At 46.4% G+C, this 22,079-nt stretch overlaps 1 protein-coding gene and 1 pseudogene across 3 annotated transcripts in view; one reads left to right on the top strand and one right to left on the bottom strand.

Annotated features, from left to right (window-relative positions):
- Positions 1-13,879: 13,879 nt before the first annotated feature.
- The window catches only part of LOC126210097 (interference hedgehog), a 640,582-nt gene continuing 632,382 nt past the window's right edge, over positions 13,880-22,079 (top strand). For all 3 annotated transcript variants that reach the window (XM_049939232.1, XM_049939231.1, XM_049939233.1), the window contains exon 1: positions 13,880-14,167. The gene's annotated coding sequence lies outside the window, so the exon portion shown is untranslated. The remainder of the gene's footprint in view (positions 14,168-22,079) is intronic.
- Positions 16,155-16,273, bottom strand: LOC126210908 (5S ribosomal RNA; annotated as a pseudogene).

Below are 22,079 nucleotides of genomic sequence, written 5' to 3'. Positions count from 1 at the left end.
TTCCTTTCCTAGTATTACAAAACTTTAACTGTGATGCTTCTTCACAGATCGATAGCACTTTCGGTATAGGTTCCGCTGCGCATCATATTTCAATATTCTCTGGCTCACTAATAATTTCAAAAATGGTTCAAATGGCTCTGAGCCCTATGGGACTTAACATCTATGGTCATCAGTCCCCTAGAACTTAGAACTACTTAAACCTAATTAACCTAAGGACATCACACAACATCCAGGCATCACGAGGCAGAGAAAATACCTGACACCGCCGGGAATCGAACCCGGGAACCCGGGCGTGGGAAGCGAGAACGCTACCGCACGACCGCGAGATGCGGGCTAATAATTTCCGAGCAGTATTAATTGCTTAGCTCTAAAAGTAAAAACAGCAAAAAAATGGTTCAAATGGCTCTGAGCACTATGGGACTTAACATCTTAGGTCATCAGTCCCCTAGAACTTAGAACTACTTAAACCTAACTATCCTAAGGACATCACACACATCCATGCCCGAGGCAGGATTCGAACCTGCGACCGTAGCAGTCGCGCGGTTCCGGACTGCGCGCCTAGAACCGCGAGACCACCGCGGCCGGCTGAAAACATGAGACATACCCTCTCATCAATGCATCAATCATTCACTTTTAAACGTTATCTCGAAGTAGCTCGTTGGTACAATTACTACGCTGCTCAGTACACATAATTAACACACTTTTTATTTACAGTACGTTGACATGACACACAATGATCAAAAAAGCTCGGGACCATCTTGCGAACTGAGACTGTTTCGTAAGTTCATTTTAAACATCAACTTTATAACAATACACAGAGAAGATGCTGACACTGGTGACCGATGTTCTCCCCGCACTGCCGACTTGCTGCTTCGGTGGAACATCTATGAATCGCTTGCCAGGATTTTCTCCGTGTAACATGAAAGAGACAGAAAAAACAGCATTTTAGTACGCACACCATACAAAACAGGTTACGTAATTAAATAATACACTTTTATGGCGTACCTGATGTCGCTCAGGCGGAAAGTAAAGACGGTGATTCGCACTAAAATCCGGCAAACAACAACTTTACTGTCACATCACCAACAATCGACTTGGGCAACCTTATAAAGGTTGACATCCAACGACTAGTACACATTATACAGGGTGTTTCAAAAATGACCGGTATATTTGAAACGGCAATAAAAACTAAACGAGCAGCGATAGAAATACACCGTTTGCTGCAATATGCTTGGGACAACAGTACATTTTCAGGCAGACAAACTTTCGAAATTACAGTAGTTACAATTTTCAACAACAGATGGCGCTGCGGTCTGGGAAACTCTATAGTACGATATTTTCCACATATCCACCATGCGTAGCAATAATATGGCGTAGTCTCTGAATGAAATTACCCGAAACCTTTGAAAACGTGTCTGGCGGAATGGCTTCACATACAGATGAGATGTACTGCTTCAGCTGTTCAATTGTTTCTGGATTCTGGCGGTACACCCGGTCTTTCAAGTGTCCCCACAGAAAGAAGTCACAGGGGTTCATGTCTGGCGAATAGGGAGGCCAATCCACGCCGCCTCCTGTATGTTTCGGATAGCCCAAAGCAATCACACGATCATCGAAATATTCATTCAGGAAATTAAAGACGTCGGCCGTGCGATGTGGCCGGGCACCATCTTGCATAAACCACGAGGTGTTCGCAGTGTCGTCTAAGGCAGTTTGTACCGCCACAAATTCACGAAGAATGTCCAGATAGCGTGATGCAGTAATCGTTTCGGATCTGAAAAATGGGCCAATGATTCCTTTGGAAGAAATGGCGCCCCAGACCAGTACTTTTTGAGGATGCAGGGACGATGGGACTGCAACATGGGGCTTTTCGGTTCCCCATATGCGCCAGTTCTGTTTATTGACGAAGCCGTCCAGGTAAAAATAAGCTTCGTCAGTAAACCAAATGCTGCCCACATGCATATCGCCGTCATCAATCCTGTACACTATATCGTTAGCGAATGTCTCTCGTGCAGCAATGGTAGCGGCGCTGAGGGGTTGCCGCGTTTGGATTTTGTATGGATAGAGGTGTAAACTCTGGCGCATGAGACGATACGTGGACGTTGGCGTCATTTGGACCGCAGCTGCAAAACGGCGAACGGAAACCCGAGGCCGCTGTTGGATCACCTGCTGCACTAGCTGCGCGTTGCCCTCTATGGTTGCCGTACGCGGTCGCCCTACCTTTCCAGCACGTTCATCCGTCACGTTCCCAGTCCGTTGAAATTTTTCAAACACATCCTTTATTGTATCGCTTTTCGGTCCTTTGGTTACATTAAACCTCCGTTGAAAACTTCGTCTTGTTGCAACAACACTGTGTTCTAGGCGGTGGAATTCCAATACCAGAAAAATCCTCTGTTCTAAGGAATAAACCATGTTGTCTACAGCACACTTGCACGTTGTGAACAGCACACGCTTACAGCAGAAAGACGACGTACAGAATGGCGCACCCACAGACTGCGTTGTCTTCTATATCTTTCACATCACTTGCAGCGCCATCTGTTGTTGAAAATTGTAACTACTGTAATTTCGAAAGTTTGTCTGCCTGAAAATGTACTGTTGTCCCAAGCATATTGCAACAAACGGTGTATTTCTATCGCTGCTAGTTTAGTTTTTATTGCCGTTTCAAATATACCGGTCATTTTTGAAACACCCTGTAAGTTCCTGAGTTCTAGTGACTGGAGCTTTCCGCTCTTACTGCATCTCTATTGACCGTACAATGCTCCCTACAGTCTTTTGTACTGGTCTCCTGACATCTAGTTATCCATTCCGCATTACATAGGGCTGTCCGGATACTTTTGATTAGATAGTGTGTACCTAAATATAGAGCTGATGAGCACCTTGTGAAGTTCACTTACATTGGACAACCCCGGTCGCTTATAGTCTACCTTTACGTGAGGCCCCAAGAGCAGCTTTCGGCAACAAATATCATTTCTGGTCAGTCGTGTAAACAATCCAAATGCGGTTCCAGCTGCCGCATTTCCTGCTCCACAATCGATTTTTTGCTCTAGTTTAAACGCGCAGCCGGCCGGGGTGGCCGAGCGTTTCTAGGCGCTACAGTCTGGAACCGCACGACCGCTACGGTCGCAGGTTCGAATCCTGCCTCGGGCATGGGTGTGTGTGATGTCAGGTTAGTTAGGTTTAAGTAGTTCTAAGTTCTAGGGGACTGATGACCTCAGACCTATAGTGCTCAGAGCCATTTGAACCATTATAAACGCGCAACCGATTTGGAAACGTGCTTGGATTGTTGGGTTACATCTTGCTTTGAAAAATTTTCGGCGTATGTAGACGGAATAACAATTTGTGCAGTGAAAGAGAAGTAGAAACATTAGGCAGCGCACTTCTACCTCTAATATGTAACATGACGCTGTCGTTTACCGACTAATACATTCACCAGAAGATCAAAACAAACTGCAAAACGATCAAGAAAAAATATCTGAATGGTGCGAAAAGTGGTAGTTGACCCTGAATAACGAAAAGTGTGCGGTCAACCACATGAGTGCTAAAAGGAACTCGTTAAACTTCGGTTACACGATAAATCAGTCTAATCTGAAAGCCGTGAATTCAACTAAATGTCTAGGTATTACAATAAAGAACAACTTAAATTGGAAAGAACACACAGAAAATGTTGTGGGGAAGGCTAACCAGAGACTGCGTTTTATTGGCAGGACACTTAGAAAATGTAACAGACCTACTAAGGAGACTGCCTACACTACACTTGTCCGTCCTCTTTTAGAATACTGCTGCGCGGTGTGGGATCCTTACCAGAGAGGACTGGCAGAGTACAACGAAAAAGTTCAAAGAAAGGCAGCACGTTTTGTATTATCGCGAAATATGGGAGAGAGTGTCAGAGAAATGATACAGGATTTCGGCTGGAAATCGTTAAAAGAAAGGCGTTTCTCGTTGCGACGGAATCTTCTCACGAAATTCCAATCACCAACTTTCTCCTCTGAATGCGAAAATATTTTGTTGACACCGACCTACATAGGGAAGAAAATGGTTCAGATGGCTCTGAGCACTATGGGACTTAACATCTGTGGTCATCAGTCACTTAGAACTACTTAAACCTTGCTAACCTAAGGACATCACACACATCCATGCCCGAGGCAGGATTCGAACCTGCGACCGTAGCGGTCACGCGGTTCCAGACTGAAGCGCCTAGAACCGCACGGCCACACCGGCCGGCACATAGGGAAGAACGAACCCCACGATAAAATAAGGGAAATCAGAGCTCGTACGGAAAGATATAGGTGTTCGTTCTTTGCGTGCGCTATACTAAATTGGAATAATAGAGAATTGTGAAGGTGGTTCGATGAACCCTGTGCCAGGCACTTAAATGTGATTTGCAGAGTATCAATGTAGAAGTAGATGTAGAATAGAAGAGAAACAGCCATTCGGCTGACTGAAGCAGAAACCCCGAGCAGTTGATTTCCCGACGTCATTTGCGCAAAACAACTGACGATCAGCCGGCCGAAGTGGCCGTGCGGTTAAAGGCGCTGCAGTCTGGAACTGCAAGACCGCTACGGTCGCAGGTTCGAATCCTGCCTCGGGCATGGATGTTTGTGATGTCCTTAGGTTAGTTAGGTTTAACTAGTTCTAAGTTCTAGGGGACTAATGACCTCAGCAGTTGAGTCCCATAGTGCTCAGAGCCATTTGAACTGACGATCAGAAAACCGACTTGTGTCGATCTAGAAACACCGTTTCAGTCGTTGACGTGTAAAGACGACAGCGGAAAAAACGGTTTCTGGAAATTAGTTTTCGTCTTCCGGAAGTTGTGTCTCATGTAAGCGTAGCAATAGTGTTCCAGGAGTCACTTGTTGTCGCGACCAATGGATGAGCAGCCTTTAGGTCCCTTTAAACTATAAAACGTAATTTTCAAATTCGCTGTTTGCTATACACGTATTTGTTAAACAGTCAACATTATCAAATTTAACCTCACTTTTGAGGCAACTGTTACGCTGTGCGCCGGCCGCAGTGGCCGAGCGGTTCTAGGCGCTTCAGTCTAGCACCGCGCGACCGCTACGGTTGCAGGTTCGAATCCTGCCTCGGGCATGGATGTGTGTGATGTCCTTAGGTTAGTTAGGTTTAAGTAGTTCTAAGTTCTAGGGGACTGATGGCCTCAGCAGTTAAGTCCCATAGTGCTCAGAGCCATTTGAATAATTGTTTTGTTACGCTGTGCGTATTGTGTAACGAAGTACTTTTGACACCAGTTGGCAGCGTACATCTACATATACAGGGTCTTCGGAAATTCCCGTTACAAACTTCTAGGACTTGTAGGGTTCAGTGGGTAGATAATACTGTATTTTTAATTGGAAGCTCTCCTCGGAAGTGTACTGTTTCCCCGCTACATCATTCGAAAACACCTTGGTGATGCAGCCGTAGTTGATTAGGCGAGTCCCAGTATATCGCTTTGACAGGTTCTCTTCAACGACACACAGAGCGGCCTCTTCAATTTTCTTGTGTGCGGCGTCACCTTGGAGCACCATAGTCACGCCTGCTGATGCTGAAGCTACCATTGTGTATTGTATATTGTGTATTGGTCCCGTGGTTAGCGTGAGCAGCTGCGGGACGGAAGGTCCTAGGTTCAACTCTTCCCTCGAGTGAAAAATTTACGTTTTTATTTTCGCAAAGTTATGATCTGTCCGTTCGTTCATTGACGTCTCTGTTCACTGTAATAAGTTTAGTGTCTGTGTTTTGCGACCGCACCGCAAAACCGTGCGATTAGTAGACGAAAGGACGTGCCTCTCCAATGGGAACCGAAAACATTTGATCGCAAGGTCATAGGTCAACCGATTCCTCCACAGGAAAACACGTCTGATATATTCTATACGACACTGGTGACGGCAAGTGCGTCACATGACAGGAATATGTTGTCGACCCACCTAACTTGTACACTTGGCGAATGGGTAAAAAGATTCTTCTACCTTGCCCGGTTTAGGTTCTCTTGTGGATGTGATAATCACTCCCAAAAAGTCACATAAACTGTAACAAATTAAAGCAACAGTTTCACAGTCGCACAGTTTTCCCTGTGCTCTGTCAAAACATATGTTTTTAACGTTTTCAAATTTTTCCGTGTGTAGACCGTCAAATCCTGCATATGTCCAAGCAAATCTCAACATGTCCTGGAATTTTGGAGAGCGAAGGTGATTATATGTGAGTGCTTGGACTTTGATAATTGTCTTAAAATAAAAAATTGACTTTTTCACTCGATGGAAGACTTGAACCAAGGACCTCTCGTTCCGCAGCTGCTCACGCTAACCACGGGACCACGGCGCTCCTGAACTCACATGATATTGATGTTGCCTATCTTGCACATGGACTACTCAGTTTGTATATTTTTCTTAATTTTTTCATAGATCCACAAGACTTCTTCCTGTTTTCTCGATTGATCTGTGTTCAGTTTTTCAAGGCCTATCCACTGTGCCAACTTATAAGTAAATTTGAGGGGGATGCGATGGGGAGGTTCCCTTGTGAGTTTCGCAAGATCTCTGTTTGAGGAATCATGTTAATTTACATATAGGAGATTTTCGTTCTCCAAAAATGCCATCATAAATTACCACAAAAGATGTGTAACGTATTACTATGTTTACGACGTTTCTCATCGAGCCATATACGTTATCTCGCATTTCTAGCTGCTTCTCTCACACAAATAATGATAAAAATTCAGGAATTCAGGGTTGCCACCAGCTCAAGCCCTTCCTAATCATTTAGAAAAAAAAAACGGAGCTGGAAAAATTATTAGTTTAATTACTTTAATAATTTAATCACACGTATGCAAATTTCTTTAAGCAGCCAGATAAACAGCACTTCATGTCGTGCATGAAGCAACTTGATTAATTCAGGAATGGAAATCAGAGTAAGGGGGTAAGATCAACACCACATAATTTATCTTTCACGTAGATTATTTATTTTATCTAAGTATTTGGTTGCACACCCTGACTCGAAATGTTTAAGTAAGAAATACGTGAGAATGTAACAGAGCACAATTTAACTACAGCAAGAAGAAACACAGAAAACGGGGGTGGGAGACAATTATACTATCATTTCCTTTGCATTAATACCATAAAAATACCTCAGTGGGATTCGCATTACGATTCTACGCATGCACTATTTAACCAATACACGAGGCTGTGCGATAATTTTTTAACATACTAACTGCGTCTGCTGCTTGCAAACGGCCAAACTAGAGCACGTGGTGCATTCTGAATCAAACTGTTGTGCTGCTTTGTAGAAAGCGCGCGAAAGAACAGATATTCTTGCCGAAATTGTGGCTCATTAAACAAGCAAACTGTTAAAATAAAGCCTATTGCGGTGCCGTGGTGAACAAGAAGGGTCATTGATTACCAAACACGTGGCACAAAATCGACACACAAAGACAAAAGCAATTTCCACAAAATATAAGATTAAAAATCATTAAAAAAATAACTCGCTTCACACGCTTCAGTTAAGCTCAAATTCGTAAGTATTTCACCAGTTAAACATAACGAAGTCCTATCACCTGAAATTCCCCTTAAGAGCTACGATCCGTACTCGCCAAGCGTTCACCGAAGAGTGCCCCTTTCTCTTTCGAGATTACCCAGCTTCCCGTGCAGCCGAAGCTACCAGAGGGGTAGCCCTCCGTCACCAACCTCAGACACAAAAATAGCCTTCGACACAGCCTTCGACTAAGATGGGTAAACCTTTATGTTCAGGTATTGGACACCTAAGTTGGTCATCCTGTGCTCTCCTTCGAACGAGAAGCAACATCGTCTGCTCCCAGCAGACGATGACCAACTCAGCGTTTCCCACAAAACAAAACCGAAACCCCACATTAAAACACACATACACTCCTGGAAATGGAAAAAAGAACACATTGACACCGGTGTGTCAGACCCACCATACTTGCTCCGGACACTGCGAGAGGGCTGTACAAGCAATGATCACACGCACGGCACAGCGGACACACCAGGAACCGCGGTGTTGGCCGTCGAATGGCGCTAGCTGCGCAGCATTTGTGCACCGCCGCCGTCAGTGTCAGCCAGTTTGCCGTGGCATACGGAGCTCCATCGCAGTCTTTAACACTGGTAGCATGCCGCGACAGCGTGGACGTGAACCGTATGTGCAGTTGACGGACTTTGAGCGAGGGCGTATAGTGGGCATGCGGGAGGCCGGGTGGACGTACCACCGAATTGCTCAACACGTGGGGCGTGAGGTCTCCACAGTACATCGATGTTGTCGCCAGTGGTCGGCGGAAGGTGCACGTGCCCGTCGACCTGGGACCGGACCGCAGCGACGCACGGATGCACGCCAAGACCGTAGGATCCTACGCAGTGCCGTAGGAGACCGCACCGCCACTTCCCAGCAAATTAGGGACACTGTTGCTCCTGGGGTATCGGCGAGGACCATTCGCAACCGTCTCCATGAAGCTGCACTACGGTCCCGCACACCGTTAGGCCGTCTTCCGCTCACGCCCCAACATCGTGCAGCCCGCCTCCAGTGGTGTCGCGACAGGCGTGAATGGAGGGACGAATGGAGACGTGTCGTCTTCAGCGATGAGAGTCGCTTCTGCCTTGGTGCCAATGATGGTCGTATGCGTGTTTGGCGCCGTGCAGGTGAGCGCCACAATCAGGACTGCATACGACCGAGGCACACAGGGCCAACACCCGGCATCATGGTGTGGGGAGCGATGTCCTACACTGGCCGTACACCACTGGTGATTGTCGAGGGGACACTGAATAGTGCACGGTACATCCAAACCATCATCGAACCCATCGTTCTACCATTCCTAGACCGGCAAGGGAACTTGCTATTCCAACAGGACAATGCACGTCCGCATGTATCCCGTGCCACCCAACGTGCTCTAGAAGGTGTAAGTCAACTACCCTGGCCAGCAAGATCTCCGGATCTGTCCCCCATTGAGCATGTTTGGGACTGGATGAAGCGTCGTCTCACGCGGTCTGCACGTCCGGCACGAACGCTGGTCCAACTGAGGCGCCAGGTGGAAATGGCATGGCAAGCCGTTCCACAGGACTACATCCAGTATCTCTACGATCGTCTCCATGGGAGAATAGCAGCCTGCATTGCTGCGAAAGGTGGATATACACTGTACTAGTGCCGACATTGTGCATGCTCTGTTGCCTGTGTCTATGTGCCTGTGGTTCTGTCAGTGTGATCATGTGATGTATCTGACCCCAGGAATGTGTCAATAAAGTTTCCCCTTCCTGGGACAATGAATTCACGGTGTTCTTATTTCAATTTCCAGGAGTGTATAATATTCAATATGCCTTATTTGAGTGCTCAGTCTTTCTGGAAGAGTTCATGAATAGCGCTAAAATCATGTAGTAAAATGAATAACTTGTACTGAATTGTGGCCGAGCGGTTCTAGGCCCTACAGTCTGGAACCGCGCGACCGGTACGGTCGCTGGTTCGAATCCTGCCTCGCCCGCATGGTTGTGTGTGATGTCCTCAGGTTAGTTAGGTTTAAGTAGTTCGAAGTTCTAGGGGACTGATGACCTCAGATGCTAAGTCCCATAGTGCTCAGAACCATTTGAACCATTTGTACAGAATTCGACAAGCGTCTTATGAAACGACTTCACAGAGACGTTTCGCGTGTTCCATAATTCTACAACAGTTTTACGTCAGCGATAATGACCTTGTTCGATTGAAAACTTGAATGGTCTGCGCTTGCAAGTGCAGTGCAGGATATAAACTTTAAAAATCTGCGATACCTGCTCCGGTTCCCAGATGTACACTGGTCAGCCAGTACTGTATGACCACCGACCTGCTAGCGATATAAACCCGTCCAGGTTGTAGCAGCGTCACCTGGCGAGGAGCGACTCCTACTCGGACACACGCACGGTACATGTAGTATTGGCGAGCGTGCTGTCCTTGAGTAGAATGTGGACGTCGCGCCATCAATCTGAGTTTGACCGGAGGCAGTCATCAGCGCATCTAATTGATAGTCTTTCACCTTGAGTTTTTATTCCACTCCTGAACCTTTCTTGTATTTCCATCATTACTTTCTCGATGTATAGACTGAACAGCTCAACCTTACACCCTTTTTAATACGAGCACTTTATTCTTGGTCTTCCAGTTTTACTATTCCCTCTTGGCTCTTGTACATATTGTACCTTATCGGTCTCTTCCTGTAGCTTTCCCCTATTTTCCTGACCATTTCGGACATTTTGGATTATTTGACGCCGGCCGCGGTGGTCTCGCGGTTCTAGGCGCGCAGTCCGGAACCGCGCGACTGCTACGGTCGCAGGTTCGAATCCTGCCTCGGGCATGGATGTGTGTGATGTCCTTAGGTTAGTTAGGTTTAAGTAGTTCTAAGTTCTAGGGGACTGATGACCACAGCTGTTAAGTCCCATAATGCTCAGAGCCATTTCAACCATTTTTTTGATTATTTGACATCGTCGAAGTGCGTGCCTACGGAGTATCGCGTCAGTTGTGCGACTGGATTAGTGATTTCCTGTCAGAAAGGTCACAGTTCGTAGTAATAGACGGAAAGTCATCGAGTAAAACAGAAGTAATATCCGGCGTTCCCCAAGGGAGTGTTATAGGCCCTCTATTGTTCCTGAACTATATTAACGACATAGGAGACAATCTGAGTAGACGTCTTAGATTGTTTGCAGACAATGCTGTCATCAGATGATCAAAACGACTTGCAAAATGATTTAGATAAGATATCTGTATGGTGCGAAAAGTGGCAATTGACCTTGAATAAAGAAAAGTGCGAAGTTATTCACATGAGTACTAACAGAAATCAGCTACGATTCGATTACGCGATAAGTCACACAAATCTGAAGGCTGTAAATTCAAGTAAATACTTAGGGATTACAATTACAAATAACCTAAGTTGGAACGATCACATAGATAATATTGTGGGTGGAGCAAACCAAAGACTAAGATTCATTGGCAGAATACTTAGAAGGTGCAACAGGTCTACCAAAGAAACTGCTTACACCACGCTTGTCCGCCCTGTTCTGGAGTACTGCTGTGCGGTGTGGGATCCGCATCAGGTGGGACTGGCGGATGACATCGAAAAAGTACAAAGAAGGGCAGCTCGGTTTGTATTACCGCGAAATAGGGGAGATAGTGTCACAGACATGATACGGGAATTGGAGTGGCAATCATTAAAACAAAGCCGTTTTTCGTTGCGACGGGATCTTCTCATGAAGTTTCAATCACAAGTTTTCTCCTCCGATTGCGAAAACATTCTGTCGGCACCCACCTACATGGGGAGGAGTGATCATCACGATAAAAGAAATCAGCGCTCGCACGGAAAAATTGAAGTGCTCGTTTTCCCCGCGTGCCGTTCGAGAGTGGAACGGTAGAGAGACAGCATGAAGGTGGTTCATTGAACCCTCTGCCAGGCACTTTATTGTGAACAGCAGAGTATTCACGTAGATGTAGATGTCCCAGGTCGAAAAATCCTACGAACGTGTTTTGATTTTTCTTCAGTCTTGCTTCCAGTATGAACCGCGTCATAACTGCCACTCTGGTGCCGTTACCTCTCCCACAGCCAAACTCATCTTCATCTAATAGATCATCAGTTTTCTATTATTCTATATATTATTCTTGTCAGAAACTTATATGAATGAGAAGGTGACTGTGCGATAACACTCTCACTTGTCGGCTCTTGCTGTCTTCGGAGTTGTGTACACTACGATTTTCATGGTATATCTTCTGTCTCATACATCCTACACACCAACGTGAATAGCCGGTTTGTTGGCACTTCTTCTTCATCTACATCCATACTCCGCAAGCCACCTGACGGCGTGTGGCGGAGGGTACTTCGTCTACCTCTATCGGTTCTCCCTTCTATTCCAGTCTCGTATTGTTCGTGGAAAGAAAGATTGTCGGTATGCCTCTGTGTGGGCTCTAATCTCTCTGATTTTATCCTCATGGTCTCTTCGCGAGATATATGTAGAGGGAGCAATATACTGCTTGACTCCTCGGTGAAGGTATGTTCTCGAAACTTTAACAAAAGCCCGTACCGAGCTACTGAGCGTCTCTCCTGCAGAGTCTCCGTAAAGCTTTCGCGATTATTAAATGATCCTGTAACGAAGCGCGCTGCTCTTCGTTGGATCTTCTCTATCCCTTCTATCAACCCTATCTGGTACGGATCCCACTCTGCTGAGCAGCATTCTAGCAGTGGGCGAACAAGTGTACTGTAACCTACTTCCTTTGTTTTCGGACTGCATTCCCTTAGGATTCTTCCAATGAATCTCAGTCTGGCATCTGCATTACCAACGATCAACTTTATATGATCATTCGATTTTAAATCACTCCTAATGCCTACTCCCAGATAATTTATCGAATTAACTGCTTTCATTTGCTGACCTGCTATATTGTAACTAAACGATGAAGGATCTTTCTTTCTACGTATTCGCAGCACATTACACTTGTCTACATTGAGGTTCAACTGCCATTCCCTGCATCATGTGTCAATTCGTTGCAGATCCTCCTGCATTTCAGTAGAAATTTCCTTTGTTACAACCTCTCGATATACTACAGCATCATCCACAAAAAACCTCAGTGAACTTCCGATGTTATCCACAAGGTCATTTATATATATTGTGAATAGCAACGGTCCTACGACACTCCCCTGCGGCACACCTGAAATCACTCTTAGTTCGGAAGACTTTCTCTCCATTAAGAATGACATGCTGCGTTCTGTTATCTAGGAACTCTTCAATCCAATCACAAAATTGGTCTGATAGTCCATATGCTCTTACTTTGTTCATTAAACGACTGTGGGGAACTGTATCGAACGCCTTGCGGAAGTCAAGAAACACGGCATCTACCTGGGAACCCGTGTCTATGGCCCTCGGAGTCTCGTGGACGAATTGCGCAAGCTGGGTTTGACACGATCGTCTTCTTCGAAACCCATACTAATTCCTACACAGTAGATTTCTAGTCTCCAGAGAAGTCATTATACTCGAACATAATACGTCTTCAAAAGTTCTACAACTCATCGACGTTAGAGATATAGGTCTATAGTTCTGCACATCTGTTCGACATCCCTTCTTGAAAACGGGGATGACCTGTGCCCTTTTCCAATCCTTTCGAACGCTATGCTCTTCTAGAGACCTACAGTACACCGCTGCAGGAAGGGGGCAAGTTCCTTCGCGTACTCTGTGTAAAATTGAACTGGTATCCCATAAGGTCCAGCGGCCTTTCCTCTTTTGACCGATTTTAATTGTTTTTCTATCCCTCTGTCATCTATTTCGGTATCTACCATTTTGTCATCTGTGCGACAGTATAGAGAAGCAACTACAGTGCGGTCTTCCTCTGTGAAACAGGTTTGGAAAAATACATTTAGTATTTCGGCCTTTAGTCTGTCATCCCCTGTTTCAGTACCATTTTAGTCACAGAGTGTCTGGACATTTTGTTTTGATCCACCTACTGCTTTGACATAAGACCAAAATTTCTTACGATTTTCTGCCAATGATTTTAGAAATTCTGATGGAATGTCATCTCTCCCTTCTGCCTTATTGGTCTCAAGTCGTCCAATGCACTTTTAAATTCCAGTTCTAATACTGGGTACTGTTAACAGTTTAGTGCTTCGGAAAGGTTATCTCAGAGTCGCAACAGTTGCAGAGAGTGGATGGACGTAAATGGAGAAGCATGCCAGCGATGTTCCAGCTCCTCAGCCGCTGAACGACAAAGGCCTCGCCGCCCGGCGCCAGCAGTTCGCGCGTCGGCCGGCAGATGGCGGGCCTGTAGCAGCCCGGCCATAAAAGCAACGTGCTCTCCCCCCACCATGCGACCGTGGCTGCCCAATCAGGCGCGACGCCCCCCCACCACCGCGCTATTCACACGCGGAGCGGCGGCCCGGTGCCCGCGAGTTGAGAGTGAACGCGCGTGATTCCGCAGTGCGTTCTGACGTGCCGTCGCGACCATCTCGTTTCGGCTGACAGTTGCTGCCTGCGGCTGGAAGCGCATCGCTTCAGCTCGATCGCGTGTCGTATTCACCGTGTGTGCGTGGGTAGCAAAATTTTGACGGCTGTTTCTGAGTGTGTGCGGTTTCTCTCTGCTGTGGCGGCAGCAGGGGCTATGAGTCTGGCTGCGTGAAGGGAGAAGCGGAGAGGAAAAAGGAAGGACGAAGCGGGGAGAGGCGAGAGGCTTCCAAGACGGCGCGACGCGCAAGGTAAGAGCATCTATCTGCGGAGCTCGTGCTGGTCTCTTTTGCCGGGGCGGCAGGAAAGAAGAGGCGGCCGGCGCCCCCGGCTAGGAATTCTTTTTCTCCCCCCCCCCCCCGGCCGCCCCCTCTTCCTCCTCATCCTACAGCCGTGCCGGTAGACCTTGGAATAACTTCCAGCCGGCCGGACACAGGCCGGAGCGATGCCGCCACAAAAACACTCGGGCAGGGCGCTCGCTTCCGTCTTCAAAACAGACCTGGAACCGCCGCCTGGCAAGTGAAACAACAGGTGTCCGCTCCCCCGCGCCATGGCTGTCACACGGCACTTGCCCTAGTCTGTCTCTAGCACTCATTCAACCACGCTACTTTCTTCGTGAAAATACTCCGGCTTTTAAACATCCACCTGCTGCATAATGCAAGGTACCTCCTTTTCTGATTCGTTAAAGTACCGGGTGATCAAAAAGTCAGTATAAATTTGAAAACTGAATAAATCACGGCATAATGTAGGGCGGTACAAACTGACAAACATGATTGGAATGACATGGGGTTTTATTAGAAGCAAAACAAAAACAAAAGTTCAAAAATTGTTCGATAGATGGCGCTTCATCCGATCAGAATAGCAATAATTAGCATAACAAAGTAAGACAAAGCAAAGATGATGTTCTTTACAGGAAATACTCAGTATGTAAACCATCATTCCTCAACAATAGCTGTAGCCGAGGAATAATGTTGTGAACAGCACTGTAAAGCATGTCCGGAGTTATGGTGAGGCACTGGCGTCGGATGTTGTCTTTCAGCATCCCTAGAGATGTCGGTCGATCACGATACACTTGCGACTTCAGGTAACCCCAAAGCCAATAACTGCACGTACTGAGGTCTGGCGACCTGGGAGGCCAAGCATGACGAAAGTGGCGGCTGAGTACACGATCATTACCAAACGACGGGCGCAAGAGATCTTTCACGCGCCATCTGTCGGACATTTTGTGAACTTTGTTTTTTTTTTTTTTTGTTCTAATAAAACCCCATGTCATTCCAAGCATTTGTGTCAATTTTTACCTCTCTATCTACATTATTCCATGGTTTATTAAGTTTTCAAATTTATGCTGACTTTTTGATCACCCTGTACATCAGCACGATGCCTCTTTCTTCTTGCTTCCTAGCTAATGGAGACGCGTGAGCTAAAACTAGTAGACAGAACGTACTGTACGAGAAATACAAAGTGGCGACGACATTCTGTTAGCTAACCGGCCGGAGTGGCCGATCGGTTCTAGGCGCAACAGTCTGGAACCGCGCGACCGCTACGTCGCAGGTTCGAATCCAGCTCGGGCACGGATGTGTGTGATGTCCTTAGGTTAGTTAGGTTTACGTAGTTCTAGGTGACTGATGACCACAGCAGTTAAGTCCCATAGTGCTCAGAACCATTTGAACCATCTGTTAGCTAATTTCAGGAGAAGGTCACGGCAAGATTTTGATTTTACGCTTGGGAAAACTGACAACTAGTATCTCTAGGCAAGGTACTTGCACGCGTATTGCAATTACTGCAGCTACAGGGCTCGCAGTAACATTTCGTTGACTGGAAAGCGATAACAGGAGTTGCACGAAAATACGGAAGCACACTGGGAAATGCTCGAGTGACAATACAGATGCTAGCGAAGCCTGCAGGTTACAGGATGGTTATACTTAAACTTTAGTTACTTCAGACGGTCCACACGAAAACAAATGATCGTAGGACTGTGAAACTCTGTGGAAACATTTATAAGGACATGCGGTGGAGGAATAACGAATAAGCCATTGAAATAAACCACTCCGTCTACAGGCCACAAGTGGCCCATCGGGACCATCGGGCCGCCGTGTCATCCTCAGAGGAGGATGCGGATAGGCGTGGGGTCAGCACACCGCTCTCCCGGTCGTAAGATGGTATTCTTGACCGAAGCCGCTACTATTCGGTCGAGTAGCTCCTCAATTGGCATCACGAGGCTGAGTGCACCCCGAAAAATGGCAACAGCACATGGCGGCCTGGATGGTCACCCATCCAAGTGCCAACCACAGCCCGACAGCGCTTAACTTCGGTGATCTCACGGGAACCGGTGTATCCACTGCGGCAAGGCCGTTGCCCATTGAAATAAACACATTTTTCAATTTTCTCATGAGCAGATAACATTTGTTAACTGCGCACCATACCTGCGTTCCAGGTTAGAAGCGTTGCTCAGTGTGACGACCATCTGCATCGATGGCAGCCTGGAACGGCACTGGAGGTACCATTTCACAATTGCTCGAAGCACTTTTCGAACGGTGGACCATGGGATGTCCAGCTGTCGTGATACAGCTTGTGTACTGCTTTGAAAATTGCACATTGCGTCAAGAAATGTGAGCCATTGCAACACTAACGTCTCCAACAACTTATACTGCAGTCAGCCTTCGGCCCCTCCCAGCAGCAGTTAACATACCACATGCTTGGCCGTAACTGCAGATGTTAGCCAAGCCTCCAGCTGTATTTGAATACCCAGGGCTCCTGTACAGTGTCCTTAATATGTTACAAATGGTCAGGACAGTGTTTTGTGTTGTTGTCAGAGCATTATTCCGGAACTGAGTACGTTCGAACGGTGGTAGGTGGTACACTACTGGCCATTAAAATTGCTACACCAAGAAGAAATGCAGATGATAAACGGGTATTCATTGGACAAATATATTATACTAGAACTGACGTGTGATTACATTTTCACGCAATTTGGGTGCGTAGATCCTGAGAAATCAGTACCCAGAACAACCACCTCTGGCCGTAATAACGGCCTTGATACGCCTGGGCATTCAGTCAAACAGAGGTCGGATTGCGTGTACAGGTACAGCTGCCCATGCAGCTTCAACACGATACAACAGTTCATCAAGAGTAGTGACTGGCGTGTTGTAACGAGCCAGTTGCTCGGCCACCATTGACCACACGTTTTCAGTTGGTGAGAGATCTGGAGAGTGTGCTGGCCAGGGCAGCAGTCGAACATTTTCTGTATCCGGAAAGGCCCGTACAGGACCTGCAACATGCGATCGTGCATTATCCTGCTGAAATGTAGGGTTTCGCAGGGATCGAAGGAAGGGTAGAGCCACGGGTCGTAACACATCTGAAATGTAACGTCCACCGTTCAAAGTACCGTCAATGCGAACAAGAGGTGACCGAGACGTGTAACCAATGGCACCCCATACCATCACGCCGGGTGATACGCCAGTATGGCGATGACGAATACACGCTTCCAATGTGCGTTCATCGCGATGTTGCCAAACACGGATCATGATGCTGTAAACAGAACCTGGTTTCATCCGAAGAAATGACCTTTTGCCATTCGTGTACCCACATTCGTCGTTGAGTACACCATCGCAGGCGCTCCTGTCTGTGATGCATCGTCAAGGGGAACCGCAGCCACGGTCTCCGATAGTCCATGCTGCTCCAAACGTCGTCGAACTGTTCGTGCAGATGGTTGTTGTCTCGCAAACGTCCCCATCTGTTGACTCATGGATCGAGACGTGGCTGCACTATCCGTTACAGCCGTGCGGATAAGATGCCTGTCATCTCGACTGCTACTGATACGAGGCCGTTGGGATCCAACACGGCGTTCCGTATTACCCTCCTGAACCCACCGATTCCATATTCTGCTAAGTCATTGGATCTCAACCAACGCGAGCAGCAATGTCCCGATACGATAAACCGCAATCGCGATACACTGCAATCCGACCTTTGTCAAAGCCGGAAACGTGGTGGTACGCATTTCTCCTCCTTACACGAGGCATCACAACAACGTTTCACCAGGCAATGCCGGTCAACTGCTGTTTGTGTATGAGAAATCGGTTGGAAACTTTCCTCATGTCAGCACGTTGTAGGTGTCGCTACCGGCGCCAACCTTGTGTGAATGCTCTGAAAAGCTGATCATTTGCATAGCACAGCATCTTCTTCCTGTCGGTTAAATTTCGCGTCTGTAGCACGTCATCTGCGTGGTGTAGCAATATTAGTGGCCAATAGTGTAGGTGTTCGTATGGTGGCTGCTTCCGCAACCAAGGCAGCCAAAATGTTTGGTGTTTTAAGAGGTATCGAAGATTTATAGGCTACTGCGTACTGGGAAAGTGGAAAAAAATGATCATCCGCTAAGTCACAACGCAGACGAAAGTGCGTATTGAGTGATCCTGACGAAAGTCACTGAAGAGGACTGCGACGAAAAACAATTGACGACAGCTACAGAAGTCACTACAGAACTGAAAGTTCGCGAACGCTGTTGGCACCAAAACACCGCGAAGGGAGATCAAGAGGCAGGGAACTGCAGGGCGAGCTCGAATTCCAAAACTGCGGAACGGTGATGTAGATGACAGTAAAAGGAAAACGCGGTGCCGAATCCATAAAACCTGGACTTTGGAGCAATGGAGGAAAGCCTTTTGATCGGATGAGCCTTATCTCGCACTGCTTCCAACATCTAACAGAGCTTAGCCTCGACATCTACATCTACATTTATACTCCACACTCCACCCAACGGCGTGTGGCGGAAGGCTCTTTACGTGTCACTGTCATTTCCTCCCTTTCCTGTTCCAGTCGGGTATGGTTTGCGGGAAGAACGACTGCCGGAAAGCCTCCGTGCGCGCTCGAATCTCTCTAATTTTACATTCGTGATCGCCTCGGGAGGTATAAGTAGGGGGAAGCAATATATTCGATACCTCATCCAGAAACGCACCCTCTCGAAACCTGGACAGCAAGCTACACCGCGATGCAGAGCGCCTCTCTTGCAGAGTCTGCTACTTGAGTTTGCTAAACATCTCCGTAACGCTATCACGCTTACCAAATAACCCTGTGACGAAACGCGCCGCTCTTCTTTGGATCTTCACTATCTCCTCTGTCAACCCGACCTGGTCCGGATCCCACACTGATGAACAATACTCAAGTATAGGTCGAACGAGCGTTTTGTAAGCCACCTCCTTTGTTGATGGACTACATTTTCTAAGGACTCTCCCTGTGAATCTCAATAGAACGCGTGCAAAAAATTTTTCACCGTCCCGTAATTTCTCCTGTGCCCAGTGGCAGAACTGTACACGACGTTCATAGGCGTCGCCACGCAATTCCTGGTGCATAGAAATATGGTACGGGTGCAATCGATGTTGATGTAGCATTCTCAACACCGACGTTTTTGAGATTCCCGATTCTCGCGCAATTTATCTGCTACTGGTTGTGCGGATTAGCCGCGACATCAGCTAAAACACCTACTTGGGCATCATCATTTGTTACAGCCCCGTTTGACCTATGGCAGCGCCATCTAGCGTGCCAACCATAGCGCCATTTGATTTCTGCCTTCAAGCTAGATGAGTTTTGTTCTTTGTAGTTTTTCCGTTTCATGCTTAATTCGTGAGATATTTGGCCCGGTCGCTATCAATGGACCATCCTGTATAATGTTTTTTTCAATGACGTAGTTTAATTACGAAATAAAATACAATGACGTATTGAAAGTCAATCAGCATTCACACGACGAGTGAGAACCTTCCTGAAGTATTTCAGAAATAACCACTGAAATGTTTTCTTGAAGTGCAAAGTAATAGCTTAAACAGGTATGCAATATTGCAAGTATGACGGGAAACTAGTGCTTTGGAGTGCTGGATGACGCTGTAGTCTCTGGCTGTACTCTATCTGGCAGAGTTCGGGGTTTGGGGAATGCATCATTGTACTGCATAATGATTTCACTAGCTTTTATATAAAGAGACTCATGAAAATTATGAGCTAATAAAATAAAAGTGAAGCAGAAAACACAGACGTATTTAAGATGTCATTCACTGACCTAATGCCCTGTGATGGTTCCCCATTTCTTGACCGAATGTCCTTCTTTCAACCAGTTGCATTGTACTGTCTACTTACCGTCTTGAGTTAGTGGCCGTTTTTAGTGAACGACTCGCGGATTGTCTTCAGGACCTTCGTCGTCTCTACGGCATATTTTGTGGACCTTTCTGCAAGAGGAAGTCTTTGTTTTTAGCTGTCTTTCCTTTCGTCGATTGGGCATAACGTGCTGTCGCTTTTAACTTCATTTCCTGATTAGTGTTCTAAGGCTATGACATGGGCGCTTATGACATCAGTTGTCCCTGCGCAAAAAGAAAGAAGGTTTTGAAATAACTACCAAGAACAACTACGGCGAACATCTTTCAATACTTATGTCTTAAAATTAAACTGGTAAGACTTACAGAAAACGTAAGATATAACACATAAAAACGCAAATATCTACAAAAATAGAAGTCATCTATCTTACATTTCGTGCCGGCCGCTGGTGGCCGAGCGGTTCTGGCGCTACAGTCTGGAACCGCGCGACCGCTACGGTCGCAGGTTCGAATCCTGCCTCGGGCATGGATGTGTGTGTTGTCCTTAGGTTAGTTAGGTTTAAGTAGTTCTAAGTTCTAGGGGACTTATGACCTCAGCAGTTGAGTCCCATAGTGCTCAGAGCCATTTGAACCATTTCTTACATTTCGTAATTTTATACGAAAAAACCTGTACGTTGTCATTTTCACGATGACTTGGAAATGGCAACCTGCCGAAACGAGACTCGTCTGTTATGTAAATAATGGGCTGATAAAATCATTGTGCAGCAGAAGATGGGAAAATATTGTGGTTCGTAACATCCCTGAAATGGACTCGCTTGCCCATAGTCGCTTCCTGAAGCCAGTGAAACAGCTCTGCGATAAGTTAGGGCGTTGTAGCGAACGTAGTCGTAATCTGGAATGTGTTGTGTTAGCGTGCGAGGGTCAACCCGAGTAAGTGTCAATTTTCGCGCGTGCGCCAAGTAATTCCGCAATTTCCGTTAGGGGCGCTGTGGTTTGTTCTCGGGTCGCGCAGAGCTTTTATTCCTTGTTTTGTTGCTTTTTGTGTGTTGTTTATTCTGTGTCATTTTGCCTTCAACCTTATATGGGTTCCTACGTACAATGTATCTAGTAACGCATGCAGACAAAGAGCTCGCTAAGCGCAACTGATTTCGCGTTCTTAGTCTCACGAGTCCGGTATTTAGCGTTCCTCCTTGTGAGAGCTGTAGTATTCTAAATTTACACAAAGTTCCGTCGTGGTGTTGAATACATTATGGTGCACTTACAGCAGACTCTATAGTCACAAGGCCTGACAGTCACGGAGAAATGATATTCTCGACTGTCGTATTCATCGTAAAATGTAATCCTATTAGAAAAAAAAAGAAAAACAAAAAGCAAGTTAGGTGTCCTAGTTCGGTGACTATAGACGATAAAAATTACTTCAGGAAATTCCCTAAATCGTTCGCTATAAGTTGTCGAAAACTGCACCTCGATATATTTATTTATTCTGGGGTGGCCTGCCTTAGCTGCCTCACCCCGTATATTGTAAACAGCAGCGGTTCTGTTACACTTCGTTCGAGTAATCCTGACATTATCTGTACATCTGTCGCTTTTTTCAGTTAAGAGCGACCTGTTGACCTCTGTCTGCGAGGTAGTTCTGAATCCAGTCCACAAATCTGATCCGACACTAGATAATCTCGAATTTTTTTCACTAAATGGCGGTGCAGAACTGTGTCAAATGCTTTCCTTAGGTCAAGGAGCACTGCATCAACCAATGGGGATTTCACCGGCAAAGAGAACGATCTGAGTTTCGTAAGATCTGTGTGCAGGAATCGTTTTAGTTTTCATTGAGGATACTTTCGATCTCCAAAAACGTCATAATTGGAGATCGGAAGCGGCTAAATGGACGCGAGAGAGTTTAGATAACGCTCCGCAAGTAAGAGGAGTTGCTGTGAAATAATACGAGAGATGGCACTGTGACGCTGAAGTGCTTTGTGCTGATTTAATTGGTAATGCGTGATTGAAACAGAAAATCGCGAGTGATTTACCTTAAACTCTATCGTGTGCGTCAATTGAGTTTTATTTTCGAATTACCGAATAAAACTAACACGGCGCG

The sequence above is a fragment of the Schistocerca nitens genome, chromosome 10, assembly GCF_023898315.1.
Source record: "Schistocerca nitens isolate TAMUIC-IGC-003100 chromosome 10, iqSchNite1.1, whole genome shotgun sequence".
In the NCBI taxonomy this organism is placed as follows: domain Eukaryota; kingdom Metazoa; phylum Arthropoda; class Insecta; order Orthoptera; family Acrididae; genus Schistocerca; species Schistocerca nitens.
The sequence above is the reverse complement of the archived record's forward strand: the minus strand, read 5'-3'. Positions and strand labels throughout refer to the sequence as shown.